At 38.2% G+C, this 12,859-nt stretch overlaps 1 long non-coding RNA gene across 1 annotated transcript in view; it reads left to right on the top strand.

The window, feature by feature from the left end:
* Positions 1-11,378, top strand: part of LOC137223071 (uncharacterized) — a 114,710-nt gene extending 103,332 nt beyond the window's left edge. The window contains exon 3 of the long non-coding RNA XR_010942707.1: positions 11,299-11,378. This is a non-coding gene — a long non-coding RNA (uncharacterized lncRNA). The remainder of the gene's footprint in view (positions 1-11,298) is intronic.
* Positions 11,379-12,859: the final 1,481 nt, after the last annotated feature.

Raw genomic sequence — 12,859 nt, 5'->3', positions numbered from 1 at the left:
TCCAATCCAAGAAACTGGTATATCTCTCCATCTGTTTGTGTTATCTTTGATTTTTTTCATCAGTATCTTATAGTTTTCTGAGTACAGCTCTTTTGCCTCCGTAGGCAGGTTTATTCCTAGGTATTTTATTCTTTATAATGCAATGGTAAATGGGATTGTTTCCTTTATTTCTCTTTCTGATCTCTCACTGTTAGTGTACAAGAATGCGAGAGATTTCTGTGCATTAATTTTGTATCCTGCAACTTTACCAAATTCATTGATGAGCTCTAGTAGTTTTCTGGTAGCATCTTTAGGATTTTCTATGTAAAGCATCATGTCATCTGCAAACAGTGACAGTTTTACTTCTTCTCTTCCAATTTGGATTCCTTTTATTTCTTTTTCTTCTCTGATTGCCATGGTTAGGACTTCCAAAACTATGTTGGATAGAAGTGGTGAGAGTGGACATCCTTGTCTTGTTCCTGATCTTAGAGAAAATGCTTTCAATTTTTCACCATTGAGACTGATGTTTGCTGTGGGTTTGTCATATATGGCCTTTATTATGTTGATGTATGTTCCCTCTATGCCCACTTTCTGAAGAGTTTCTTAAATCATAAATGGGTGTTGAATTTTGTCAAAAGGATTTTCTGCACTGATTGAGATGATCGTATGTTTTTTATTCCTCAGTTTGTTACTGTGGTGTATGATATTGATTGATTTACATATGTTGAAGAATCCTTGCATCCCTGGGTTAAATCCCACTTTATCATGGTGGATGATCCTTTTAGTGTTCTGTTGGATTTGGTTTGATAGTATTTTGTTGAAGATTTTTGTGTCTTTCCTCATCAGTGATATTGGCCTGTAATTTTCTTTTCTTTTTTAAATATCTTTGTCTGGTTTTGGTATCAGGGTGATGTTGGCCTCATAGAATGAGCTTGGCAGTGTTCCTCCCTCTGCAAATTTTTGGAATATTTTCAGAAATATAGGTGTTAAGTCTTCTCTAAATGCTTGATAGAATTCACGTGTGAAGCCATCTGGTCCTGAACTTTTTTTGGTTGGGAGTTTTTAAATCACAGTTTCAATTTCAGTACTTGTGATTGGTCTGTTCATGTTTTGTATTTCTTCCTGGTTCAGTCTTGGGAGGTTGTACCTTTCTAAGAATTTGTACATTTCTTCTAGGTTGTGCATTTTACTGGCGTATAGTTGCTTGAAGTAGTCTCTTATGATCTTTCTATTTCTGCAGTGTCAGTTGTAATCTCTCCTTTTTCATCTCTAATTTTATTGATTTGAGTCCCCTCCTTTTTTCTTGATGAGTCTGGTTAAAGGTTTATCAATTTTATCTTCTCAAAGAACCAACTTTTAGTTTCATTGATCTTTGCTATTGTTTTCTTCATCTCTATTTCATTTATTTCTGCTCTGATCTTTATGATTTCTTTCCATCTACTAACTTTAGATTTTGTTTGTTCTTCTTTCTCTAGTTGCTTTAGGTGTAAAGTTAAGTTGTTTGAGATTTTTCTTGTTTCCTGACGTAAGATTGTATTGCTATAAACTTCCTTCTTAGTACTGCTTTTGCTGCATCCCATAGATTTTCGTTTTCATTTGTCTCTAGGTATTTTGGTTTCTTCTTTGATTTTTTTCAGTGATCCATTGGCTGTTTAGTAACATATTGTTTAGCCTCCACTTGTTTGTGTTTTTAACATTTCTTTCCTGTAATGAATTTCTAATCTCATAACTTTGTGGTCAGAAAAGATGCTTGATATGATTTCAATTTTCTTAAATTTACTGAGGTTTGATTTGTGGCGCAATATGGGATCTATCCTGCAGAAAGTTCCATATGCATTTGAGAAGAAAGTGTATTCTGTTGCTTTTGGATGGAATGTCCTATAGATATCAGTTAAGTCTTTCTGGCCTAATGTGTCATTTAAAGGCTTGTGTTCCCTTATAAATTTTCTGTCTGAATGATCTGTCTATTGGTGTAAGTGGGGTGCTAACATCCCCCACTATTATTGTGTTACTGTTTATTTCCTGCTTTATGGCTGTTAGCATTTGCCTTATCTATTGAGGTGGTCCTATGTTGGATGCATATATATTTACAATTGTTATATCATCTTCTTGGATTGATCCCTTGATCATTATGTAGTGTCCTTTCTTTTCTCTTGTAACAGTCTTTATTTTAAAGTCTATTTCGTCTGATATGAGTATTGCTACTCCAGCTTTCCTTGATTTCCATTTGCATGGAATATATTTTTCCATCCCCTCACTTTTGGTCACTATGTGTCCCTAGGTCTGAAGTGGGTCTCTTGTAGACAGTATATATACGGGTCTTGTGTTCATATCCATTCAGCCAGTCTGTGTCTTTTGGTTGGAGCATTTAATCCATTTACACTTAAGGTAATTTTCAATATGTATGTTCCTATTGCCATTTTCTTAATTGTTTTGGGGGGTTTTTTGGTAGGTATTTTTTCTTCCCTTCCTCTTTTCTTCTCTTCTCTTGTGGTTTGATGACCATCTTTAGTGTTGTTTTGGGGTTGCTTTTTCTTTTTTGTGTGTGTATCTATTGTAGTTTTTGCATTTGCTGTTCCCATGAGGTTTTGATATAGCAGTCTATGTATGTACACAGTTGTTTTAGGTTGCTGGTCTCTGTCCCACCTAAAGAAGTTCCATTAGCATTTGTTTTAAAGCTGGTTTGGTGGTGAATTTTCTTTGCATTAGCTTGTCTATAAAGCTTTTGATTTCTCCATCAAATCTGAATGAGAGCCTTGCTGGGAAGAGTATTCGTGGTTGTTGGTTTTCCCTTTCAGCACTTGAAGTATATCATGACTCTCCCTTCTGGCCTGCAGAGTTTCTGCTGAAAAATCAGCTGATAACTTTTGGGGGTTCCCTTATATGTTAATTGTTGCTTTTCCCTTGTTGATTTTAATATTTTTCTTTGTCTTTAATTTTTGTTAATTTGATTCATATGTGTCTCGGTGTGATCCTCCTTGGATTCATCCTGTATGGGATTCTCTGCACTTCCTGGTCTTGAGTGAGTGTTTCCTTTCTCATGTTGGTGTAGTTTTTGGCTATAATATCTTCAAATATTTTCTCAGGCCCTTTCTCTTTCTCTTCTCCTTCTGTGACCCATATAATGTGAATGTTGTTGCATTTAATATTGTCACAGAAATTTCTGAGACTGTCCTCCTTTCTTTTCATTCTTTTTTCTTTATTCTGTTCTGTGGCAGTGATTTCCACCACTCTGTCTTCCAGCTTACTTATTCCTTCTTCTGCCTCAGTTATTCTGCTATTGATTACTTCTAGTATATTTCTATTTCGGTTATTGTATTGTTCATCTCTGTGTGTTTGTTTTTTAAATCTTCTAGCTCCTTGTTAAACATTCCTTGTATCTTCTTGATCGTGCCACCATTCTTTTTCTGAGATTTTGGATTATCTTTACTATCATCACTCTGAATTCTTTTTCAGGTAGCTTGCCTGTCTCCTCTTCATTTAATTGTTCTTGTGGGTTTTTATCTTGTTCTTCATTTGCAACATATTGGGTTGGCCAAAAACTTCCTTCAGTTTTTAAGTAAAAATGAAAGACAGATTTTTCATTTTCACCAAGAACTTTATTGAACAATGTATTCACCCTTTTGTTCCACTACCTTCTGCCATTTTTCAGGCAACTTCATAATTCCATCTTCCCAAAACTTTTTATCTTTATGAGCAAAGAACTGTTCCACGTGCCTTTTACAGTCCTCCAGGGAATTGAAATTTTTTCCATTAAGAGAATTTTGTAAAGACTGAAATAATTGGAAATATGAAGCTGCAATGTCTGGTGAATACAGGCAGAGTAATCAGAACTTCCCAGCCAAGGTGTAACAGTTTTTGCCTGGTCATCAAAGAAACATGCAGTCTTGCATTATCCTGATGGAAGGTTATGAATTTTCTCTTGACTAATTCTGGATGCTTTTCATCGAGTGCCACTTTCAGTTGGTCTAATTGGGAGCAATACTTGTTGGAATTAATCGTTTGGTTTTCCAGAAGGAGCTCATAATAGAGGACTCCCTTCCAGTTCCACCATATACACAACATGACCTTCTTTGGATGAAGACAGGGGTTTGGTGTGATTGATGGTGGTTCATTTTATTTGCTCCATGATCTCTTCCATTCCACATTATCGGACAGTACCCACTTTTCATCGCCCATCACAATTTGTTTTAAAAACAGAAAGTTTTCATTATGTTTAAGTAGAGAATCACATGAAGAAATACCATCAAGAAGGGTTTTTTTGCTTAACTTACGTGGAACCCAAGCATCAAAATGATGAACATAACCAAGCTGGTGCAAATGATTTTCAGTGCTTGATTTAGATATTTTGAGTATGTCGGCTATCTCCTGTGTGGTATAACATTGATTGTTCTCAATTAATGTCTGGATTTCATCACTGTGAACTTCAACTGGTCTACCTGACCATAGAGCATCGTTCAGCAAGAAATCTCCAGCAGGAAACTTTGCAGACCACTTTTGACACGTTCAATCAGTCACGGCACCTTTTCCATACACTGCACAAATCTTTTCTTGTGTTTCATTTGGGTTTTTACCTTTCTTGAAATAATAAAGCATAGTATGCCAAAAATGTTGATTTTTTTCCTTCCATCTTCAATATTAAAATGGCTACACAAAAATTCACCAATTTTGATAATGTTTTTAAAAATGCACAATGATATGACAGCTGTCACAATATAATCTAACAAAATTGTTTTGAATGAAGTTAAAGACAACTAAGCACTACTAGAACCATCTGACAGGGGAAAAAAATGAACCTTTTGGCCAACCCAATATTTCTGTGTTGTCTCATTTTGTCTGACTTTCTGTGTTTGTGGTCTCCTTTCTACAGGCTACAGGATTGTAGTTCCTCTTGCTTCTGGTGTCTGCCCCCTGGTGGGTGAGATTGTTCCAGAGGCTTGTTCAGGTTGCCTGTTTGGAGGGACTGGTGCCTGCCGTCTGGTGGGTGGAGCTGGGTCTTGTTGGTCTGATGGCTAGGGCCATGTCAAGGGCTGTGTTTTGAGGTGGCTGTGAGCTCAGTACCACTTTAGGCAGCCTTTCTTCTGATGGGTGGGGCTGTGTTCCTATCTTGGTGGTTGTTTGGCCTGAGGCCTTCCAGCACTGGAGTCTGCAGTTTTTTGGATGAAGCTGGGTCTTGGTGCTGAAATGTGGACCTCCGGGAGAGCTCACTCTGGTCAGTATTCCCTGGGTCTTCAGCTGCCAGTGTCCTTGCCCTCACAGTGAGCTCTAGTTGACCTTCACCTTCCCAGGATGCTCTCCAAGACCCCTAGGTAGGTAGAACCCAGGTTCCTATGGAGGTACTGCTTCATGCTGGGTCCCAGTGTACATGAGACCTTGTGTGTTCCCTCCAAGAGTGCAGTCTCTGTTCTCCCAACCCTGTGGATCTTCTGCACTCCATCCCTGCTGGCCTTCACGGCTAAATGCTCTGGAGGTTCTCCCGCCAATGCCAGACCCTCAGAGGGTCTTCAAGGACCATTTTATGTGGGAATGTCCCTGTGTAGCCTACGTGAGTTTAATATTTTTTGGTGCAAGTGTTGTTTTCAGTATACATGTCTGCTATCTCTTTCCTTAGTGTATCGTGGCCTTTATCCTCTTTATAGGAGGTGTGATGACCAGAGCCTGCACTGGCTATTGAGCAGGGCCTCCCCTTTTCTCTGTGGTTGTTACTGCACTGTTAGAGGTGGGGTATCCTCCTTAGTTGTTGGAGTAGAGGCCCCCAGATCTGTTTCTAGCTGTGTTTCTGATCTGCGGTGCAAGGTAGGTGGGATTGGAGCACTCCCACTGGGAGAGAAGACAATGAGTATTCCTCCTCTGGAGCCGTTCACCTGTGGGTGTGCTCTGTTGTGTCACCTTTCACCCATTGTGTGCGCTCTCAGATATGTTGTTGTTGACACTGCTCTCGGGCCCACCTTAACTGTGGGTATGCTGGCAATTGGCCCTGGTGTCTCTCAGACGTTATTTTCACGAGGGCACCAGCATAGATCCAATGAATTCAGGTCCCAGGAGTGCAATAATTATGGATCTGGACCTGCTGTTGACGCTATGGGGCAGCTCAGGCTCTGGCCTGGCCCAACCCCCATGTGTATGTGCCCATAAAGTCTACAGCTGCTAAAGTTAGACCAGTCTTGGCTGTGGGAGCACTTGTCCATTCAGATGTTCTGTATGCACTGAGTTTACAAAGCCGGTTGCGGGGGTGTCAGTGCATGGTCTGCACAGCTGCAAGGAGAGATTTCAGCTTTTCTTCCTTAGTTGCATGGCCCCTGGGGCTCAGTTGTGGTTTCAGCCCCACCACTGCGTGTGGGCCACCCACAGGTGTCTGTTCCCGAGGCTGCCCAGGATCACATGAGACCACCCTGGTGAGGAAGGGGTACAGAGGTGGCAGCGGCCTTGGCCATGGGAGCCCCAGTGGGGATGGGGCATGCAAGGTAGCTGGCAGCCATGGGCATGAGAGAGGCAGCCCTGGTGGGGACCCTTCCTAGTGCTCAGTTGCAGGCACGAGAGAGCTGGCCCCAGAAGGGGCCCTTCCTAGTGCCTGGGGAGGCAGGGGCCGGTGCATGGGGAGAGAAGCTGCAGTGGTGGCCCCACCCCTTGCATGACACTCAGCAATGGTGCTTCACTTCTGTGGTGGTCCGAGCTTCCTCCACAGGCATTCCCAGTAGCTGATTTCCTCACTCCAGTCCCCTCAGGCTGTCTCCTCACAGCCAACAGCAGTCCTCTCCCTTAGGTCTGCCCTCCAAACCCCACATTCCAGCACTCAGAATGAATACTACTTGTTGAGTTTTGTTTGAATTAATTGTACTGCTCTATTTTCTTTGAAATATTTAATGATTTAAATTTTCTACTTCTGTGAACCAGTGTTCTCGGTGAGCCAAAAAAAGTGACAGTTTATCTTTTTTTATAAATTTATTTATTTTTGGCTGCATTGGGTCTTTGTTGCTGCATGCGGGCTTTCTCTAGTTATGGTGTGCAGCTTCTCATTGCAGTGGCTTCTCTTTTTGCGGATCATGGGTTTCTCTCTAGTTGTGGCATGTGGGTTTTCTCTCTCTAGGTTGTGGCACGCAGGCTCCAGGGCACGTGGGCTCTGTAGTTTGCGGCATGCAGGCACTCTAGTTGAGGCGCACAAGCTCAGTAGTTGTGGCACAGGTTTAGTTGTGGGATCTTAGTTCCCTGACCCAGGATTGAACCCACATCCCCTGCATTGTAAGGTGGACTCTTTACCACTGGACCACCAGGGAAGTCCCTAATTATTTCTTTTTATTGGATGGAATAATTAAAATTTATTCTCTTACCAAGCTTGATGATTATAATACATCACTACACTGTGCTGATTTATTGGGTTGGCCAAAAAATTCATTTGGGTTTTTCTGTAAGATGCTATGGAAAAACTGAATGAACTCTTTGGCCAACCCAGTAGATCTCTAGGATTTATTTACTACTCATTGCAAGTTTGTACCTTTAAACAGTGTTTGTCCTATCCTTCCACTCCCACCCTCCTACCTCCTGGTAACCACCATTTTACTCTCTCTTTTTACAAGTTTGGCTGTTTTAGATTCCACATATAAGTGATACCATACAGTATTTGTCTATCTCTGTCTGACTTATCTCACTTAGCGTAGTGTCCTCAAGGTCCATCCATGTTGGTGCAAATGGCACGATGTCCTTCTTTATCATGGCTCAGTAATATTTCTCCATGTGCCTGTGTGTGTGTATACATACCACGTCTTTTTTTATCCACTCATCCATTGATGGTCACTTAAGTTGTTTCCATATTTTGGCTAATTTGAATTATGCTGCAGTAAATGGGAGTGCATATATTCCATCTATATTCCATTTCCATTTCCTTTGCTGGACCATATGGTAAATCTATTTTTAATTTTTTGAGGACTATCCATATTGTTTTCTATAGTGGCTGCACCAGTTTACATTCCCACCAACAGTGTTCAAGTTTTCTCTTTTCTCCATGTCCTTGCAACACTTGTTATTTCTTGCCTTTTGATGATAGCCATTCTAACAGTTGTGAAGTGGTATCTCAATGTGGCTTTGATTTGCATTTCCCTGATGATTAGTTCTGTTGAGCATCTTTTCATGTACCTCTTGGCCATTTGGATGTCTTCTTTGGAGAAATGTCTCTTTACTTTCTCTACTCATTTTTAAATTGGATTCTTTTATTTTTTGTCTGTTTGTTTTTAAGTTGTATGAGTTCTTGATATATTTTGGATGTTAACTCCTTATCCAATATATGGTTTGCAACTTTTTTTCCCATTCCGTAGGTTACCTTTTCATTTTGTTGTTTCTTCTGCTGTGTAGAGCTTTTAAGTCGATGCAGTCCCTTTTGTTAATTTTTACTTTTTGTGTTTGTGCTTCTGATGACATATACGAAAAGTCGTTGATGAGAACAATGTTGAGTAATTCTTCTCTATGTTCTAGGAGTATTATGGCCTCAGGTCTTATGTTTAAGTCTTTGATGCACTTTTAGTTAATTTTTGTGAGTGATATAAGATAGGGATCAAATTTCATTGTTCTGCATGTATTTACCCAGTTTTCCCAGCACCATTTGTTGAAGAGACTGTCCTTTCACCATTGGATGTTCTTGACTCTCTTGTAAAATATTAATTTTTTGTGTATTTGGGGGTTTAATTGTTGCTTCTCTATTCATATTCCATTGGTTTATGTGTCAATTTTTATGCCAGTACCATACAGTTTTAATTACTATAGCTTTGTAGTATTGTTTGAAATCAGGATGTATAATACCTTTGTCTTTATTCTTCTTGCTTAGAATTGTTTTGACTATTTGGGGTCTTTTGTGGTTCCATACAAATTTTAGACTTTTTTAAAATTTCTGTGAAGAAGGCCACTGGAATTTTGGTAAAGATTGTGTGAATCTATAGAGGGCTTTCAGTAGTATGGACATTTTAATAATATGAATTCTTTCAATCCATGGACATGGGATGTCTTTTCATTTTTTTGTGTGTCATCTTTGATTTCTTTCAATAAAGTCTTGTGGTTTTCATTTTACAGATCTTTCACTTCCTTGGTTAAATTTATTCCTAGGTAATTTTATTGTAAATAAGATAGTTTCTTTAAATTTTTCAAAAGATTCATTATTAGTGTATAGAAATACAGTAATTTCTGTATGTTGATTTTACATCCTCCAACTTTAATGAATTCACTGATCAATTCCAATAATTTTTTGATTGTGTCTTTGGAATTTTTTGTATACAAAATCATATCATCTGATAAAAATGTCAGTTTTACTTCTACCTTTCCAATCTGGATGCATTTCATTTCTTTATCTTGCCTAATTGCTCTAGCTAGGACTTCCAGTACTATATTGAATAAGAGGGGTGAGAGTGTGCATTCTTGTTTTGTTCCTGATCTTAGAGGAAAAGCTTTCAATATTTCTCCACTAAGGATATGATCTGTGGGTTTGTTGTATATGACCTTTGTTATGTTTAGGTATGTTTCTTCTATACCTTATACGTTTTTCTGCACCTACTGGGGTGATCATGCAATTTTTATCTTTTATTCTATTAATGTAATGTATTATATGTATTGAATTGTGTATGTTGAAACATACTTGCATCCCAAGGATAAATCCCATTTGGTCATGATGTATAATACTTTTAATGTGTTCTTGAATTTAGTTTGCTAATATTTTGTTGAAAAATTCTACATCTATTTTTATCAGGGACATTGATCTATAGTTTTTATTTCTATTGTTTGATTTTGGTAGTGTTCTTATCTGGTTTTGGTATGAGTAATGCTGAATTATAGAATGAGTTGGGAAATGTTCTCTTTTCTTCAATTTTTTGGAAGAGTTTGAGAAGCATTGGCATTAATTCTTTAAATGTTTGATAGAATTCACCCGTGAAGTCATCTGGTCTTGGGGTTTTCTGTGTTGGCAGATTTTTGATTACTCATTTAACATCTTAGTACTCATTATTGGTCTGTTCAGATTTTCTATTTCTCCCTGATCTAGTCTTGGTGGGTTGTGTGCTTCTAGGAATAGATAACATTTTTCCCCTAGGTTATCTAATTTATTGGTATATAATTGTTAATAGTACAGGCATACCTCATTTTATTGCCCTTTGCTTTATTGCACTTTCCAGATATTACATTTTTTTTACAAATTGAATGTTTGTGGCAACCCTGAGTCAAGCAAGTTATGTCAGTGCCATTTTTTGCAACAGCATGTGCTCACTTCATGTTTCTTTGTCACATTTTGATAATTCTCACAATATTTCCAACTTTTAATTATTATTATCTTTGTTATGGTGATCTGTAATCAGTGATCTTTTGATGTTACTATCTTAAAAAGATTAAGATTTATTACTAAAGTATTTTTTAGCAATAGAGTTTTTTAGCAATAAAGTATTTTTAATTAAGGTATACACATTTTTCAGACACAATGCTATTGCACATTTAATAAACTACAGTATAGTGTAAACATAACTTTTATATGCACTGGAAAACCAAAAAAATTATGTGACTCACTTTATTGTAATAATTGCTTTATTGGAATGTTCTGAAACTGAACCTGTAATATCTCTGAGGTATGCCTGTAGTCCCTTATGTCCCTATGTATTTATGTAGTATCAGTTGTACTTTTCTCCTTAATTTCTATTTTTATTTATTTGAGCATTCTTTTTTTCTTGGTGAGTCTAGCTAAAGGTTTCTCAATTTTGTTTACCTTTTTGAAAAACAAGCTCTTTGTTTCATTGATCCTTTTTATTGTTTTTCTCATTTCTAGTTCATTTATTTCCATTCTGATCTTTATTATTTCCTTCCTTCTGCTAAATTTGGGCTTACGTTATTCCTCTTTTTTTACTTCCTTGAGGTATAAAGTTAAGTTGTTTACTTGAGATCTTTCTTGTTTCTTGATGTTGGCATTTATTGCCATGAACTCCCCTCTTAGAACTGCTTTTGCAGCATCTCATAGGATTTGGTAAGTTGTGTTTCCATTCTTATTTGTTTCAAGAGATTTTTTTAAATTTCCATTTTTATTTTTTGTTTAACCATTGGTAGTTCAGAAATATGTTGTTTAGTTTCCACGTATTTATAGACTGTCCAGCTTTCATTTTGTTTTTGATTTTTTGTTTCATACCATTGTGGTCAGAAAAGATAGTTGGTATTATTTCAATCTTTTAAAATTTGCTAAGACTTGATCTGTTCCCTATCAGATGGTCAAGCCACTTGAGAATGTTCTATATATGTCTGCTAAGTCTCTTTGGTCTAAAGCATGGTTCAATTCCAATATTTCCTTTTTGATTTTCTTTCCAGGTGATCTATCCATTGCTGGCAGTGGGGTGTTGAAATCTCCTACTATTACTGCATTGCTCTCTAATTCTTCCTTCAGATCTGTAAGTATTTGCTTAATACATTTAGGTGCTCCAATGTTGTGTGTGTATATGTTTATGATTGTTATAGCTTCTAGATGTATTGAATCCTTTATCATTATATAATGACCGTTGTCTTTAGTTACCATTTTTGGCTTCAAGTCTATTTTATCTGACATAGGTATGGTTATAACCACTTTATTTTGGTTTCCACTTGCATGAAATACCTTCTTCTATCCTATACTTTGAGCCTATGTGTGTCTTTAGAGCTGAAATGTGTTTCTTCTAAGTAGCAGACATCTCTGTAACTAAGTTTTTATGACTTTTTTGCTTCTTACAACTCAACAGACTGGCCATTAGAAACCTTTCTTTTGTATTCCAGAAGGTGGTGCTATACCTCAGTTTTGTACTTTCTCCCTTGCCTATTATCTGATCACCCTATGCGTCTACTCCAGTTCCCTCTTAAGGATGCACTTGAGAGCTTGCAGAAGGAGCCAGCAACAGAGTGCAGTGGTGGGGAGATGTGGGTTTAACACTTGGTGATTTGGGGCTACCCAGAGGCTGGTAGGGAGATCCTTGAGTGCGATACTCCCAGAGGTTGGTGGGTAGACTTCCTGCTGAAGTCCTGAAGCAGACCGCAGGAAATATATTCCTTTAATGCCCTTCGATATTCTTATCGGCTTCCTTCTCTTTCTCCTCCTTCCCCCCAGTCATGGAATTTCCTCGGAAATCAAGAACTGCTGGAAACAAGCAGGTTTCTCCAGATGTAACCCACACACCTGGGGTGGCTGGGCAATCACTCACAACTTTTGCTTCCCACCTCCTCTGTAGGAGGGGTCACCACTACAGCAGCCAAAAGTTTAGCCCCTTGCAGTGTTGCCCTGGTAGCAGGGTGGTGTGTTACTCCCTCTCCTCTGTGTCCAAACTGACCTCTCTCTTGATTCATTGGGGTGATAGAATCTCGCCTCTGGCAGGCTATACTTTTATAAATTCTCTCTTGCCCAGAGGTATCTGCCCAGTTTTACGCTCTCCAATTTTTTTTTTTTTTCCTAATCAAGCCCACTTTGGGGTGGGGGGTGGAGCAGTTTCACTGAATCCCTTGGATCCACAGCCCTTACAAAGTTCTTGTTTAGCTTTGGATGCTTTTGTGGGCTAGGAACCTCCTAGGTCCCTTGGTGTAAAATGCAGAGGCACTTTGGTTATGGATATCTAATTAGTTGTTTAAAAAAGGGAGAGCAAAGAAGAGAAATGACTTAGACCACCATGAAGCTGACATCATTCCTAATAAATCCTCCAATTTTATAATTCATGGTTTAGAAAAAAAAATTTCTGGTAGATGTCATCTTCTGGAGAAGTCAAGATCACATAGACAATGTACATTATCTTTTTTAGTAAATCTGTAAAATATGATTTTGACTTACTTAATTTATAATTAACAGATTTTTGAAATGAGATTTCTATACTTCATTCAATACAGTAAGAAAACTCTTGGTTTCTGTTTTATA

This window comes from Pseudorca crassidens, chromosome 4, assembly GCF_039906515.1.
Source record: "Pseudorca crassidens isolate mPseCra1 chromosome 4, mPseCra1.hap1, whole genome shotgun sequence".
Lineage (NCBI taxonomy): Eukaryota > Metazoa > Chordata > Mammalia > Artiodactyla > Delphinidae > Pseudorca > Pseudorca crassidens.
Note: the sequence above shows the minus strand (reverse complement) of the source record. Positions and strands in the feature narration are given on the sequence as shown.